Genomic DNA, 2,500 nt, shown 5'->3' on the forward strand with positions numbered 1-2,500 from the left:
CTCCCAGAGTTAAAAAAGAGTTCTTTGTCTCGGCGGTTACCTTCAGTGTGGTACAATACAAGTAACCAAATGAAAAAGTGTCACTCTTTACACTCTGCATTTCACCCTTGCGTATTTCAGGAGCTACATGAGGATATCTTTCCCTGTATTTATCTCATTCACCTTGGCTCATCAGTTTGTGTGTTAAAGAAGCTATTGGAAAAAGCAAAAAGTAGTTAAGTTCATTAGTTGCATATTCTCAGTTTAAACCGTGTTTAACACAACATTGGTTCCGTGGAAAAAACAGCGCTAAGCATCAAGGATCAGAGAATACCAGGAAATACATATCCGGCTTGTTACTTCTGATTATACTCCAGGGATCCTTGATCCGGTGATCCAATGATCCTTGATCTTGTTTTCCAGAAACCTACAATTACTGGTTTTCTTCTGATAATAGGTTTTTTGCAACTAACGATCACATGGTACAAAATCCGCCATGCTGGAGGGCAAGCTCATTATTATTCCCCCACTGGAACATTAAAACAAAGAGACCTGAACCAGTCAAGCTTGACTTGCCTTTGTTTTAATGTCCCAGTGGGGCAATAATAATGAGCTTGCCCTCCAGCATGGCGGATTTTGTACCACGTGATCGTTAGTTGCAAAAGGCCTAGTCAGAGCACAGGTGTTGTTGCCCAAAGAATGACAAACTAGTAGAAGGAAATGATTTGAACATATTATAATTCTACTTAATTAATGTAGCGTACCTTTTGCTTGTCTTAAATTGCATGCTTTTCCAAAGGCAATTAAGATGCAATGTTTTTCTTTAGTTGATTTTTCCACAAGCACATTGTTTCCTTTTATGTCATTGTGAAGAATTATATTCTGGTGTAAATGCATTATAGCATCCAACAATGAGCAAAGTAAGTGGTAAATGGTAATTTTTCATTCTTCTTGTACTTCTCGAGGAAATCACTGTAGGTGAGAGATTTGCCAGAGTAATGGTGGAATTTAGGGACAAGTAAGTAAGGATAATTCAATGTGAACAGACCAATGAACATTGGAATACCAGGATGACTAGGAATCTTCATCATCATATTTGCTTCGTTATGCACAGTTTTTCAGGATGGCCTTCCGACCGCAAGTTGAATTTTTTGTCCAAAAAACACATTTTGCAAATGTTCCTTTGCCCAAGATTGGATCATCATCTGTGGTTTTCAGTTCACTTATATTGATTTTGATACTGGTAATGTCATGCTTCTTGTGCTGATAGTAACTCTCAGAGGAGCTCTGCTTAATTTCTGTTGGTGAGTGCATCTCTCCTTGTTGATGTGCGCCGATCTGTTGTAAAGGCTCCTCTGGACTTGGCTGTTAATTGTAACCCTCAATAACAGTGCACCCCCCACCCCCCCCAATACTTTGGCTATGAACGTTTGGAAAGGCACGACATACTGCCATTCCAAATCTTTGTGGATTACAGAGGGATTTCCAATTCCTTTCTTCAGCTCTGAAAAAACATGTGCCACTTCTGTTTTAATAGTGGAGGACCCAAAAGAAAGATTGTCATTTAACCTGAAAGATAATGCCATATATACATGACATCAGATATCAAGCAGTGGCAATAGTATGAGATATTAAGCTTATTTCGATTTCCAATTTTACCAACTGAGTTGACATGCAGTAAAAATCCATGTACGAGAACCTAAAATTTAAGAACCTGTTTGGCCAGCCACTAATGTCACTTTAGAGCACCTTAACATAAGATACTATTTTAGCCTAAATTCTCAAGTTACAAAATAAACTTCAAATTTTGAGGCAAGTGGAATTAAGTCACTCACACAGCAATCAAACTTTAGGCATTATCTGCATCGATCCTGCTCGAGTAGTATACTTTCCAGGAATAATTTCCCTTCATGGTTATTACAAAAATCCCATATGCAGTTCACATGTAAATGAATTCAGCATAGCATGTCTAAATAACTATCCATTATCAGGAGTGCACATCGGGAAATTTTCAAAATTGACATGTTGCTGCTTGAAACTGTCGATTGACATCTAATAAGAGATAAATAGTTAATAATTAACTACCGTGGGAAAATAATACCTTCCCTGCACAGCTTTTTCTCTGCCAGCTCAAGTATGAACAACTGGTTTTCCCAGCAATTTTTACATTACTTTTTCGCCAGCCAGGAAGAGTAAAAACAACTTTTTTTAAAAATCAATTTTAATTTAATTAATTAAACTAAGAGTGCATTTCAGTCAATCATTTGTAATTAATCAATTACTGAAACAAGTAATTTTTAATCAAATAACTAATTTATAAAGGAATCATGAAAGAAAACAAAACTTTTACTCACCTTACCTCACAAAGTAAACACTACAATCATCAGTGAATGGCAGTTAGATTAAGATACTTCTCAATCCAAGGAAAATTTCAACTAGCAGTAATTTATAGTTCACCACAAACCAACTGTCGTTAAATATATCAGACTCCATGGCCATAAACTACAAGAACTCATTGTTT

At 36.6% G+C, this 2,500-nt stretch overlaps 1 pseudogene; it reads right to left on the bottom strand.

Moving 5' to 3' along the window:
• Positions 1–2,491: 2,491 nt before the first annotated feature.
• LOC138036970 (uncharacterized) overlaps positions 2,492–2,500 on the bottom strand; it is a 579-nt pseudogene continuing 570 nt past the window's right edge.

Source organism: Montipora capricornis, chromosome 2, assembly GCF_036669925.1.
Source record: "Montipora capricornis isolate CH-2021 chromosome 2, ASM3666992v2, whole genome shotgun sequence".
Classification (NCBI taxonomy): Eukaryota; Metazoa; Cnidaria; class Anthozoa; order Scleractinia; family Acroporidae; genus Montipora; species Montipora capricornis.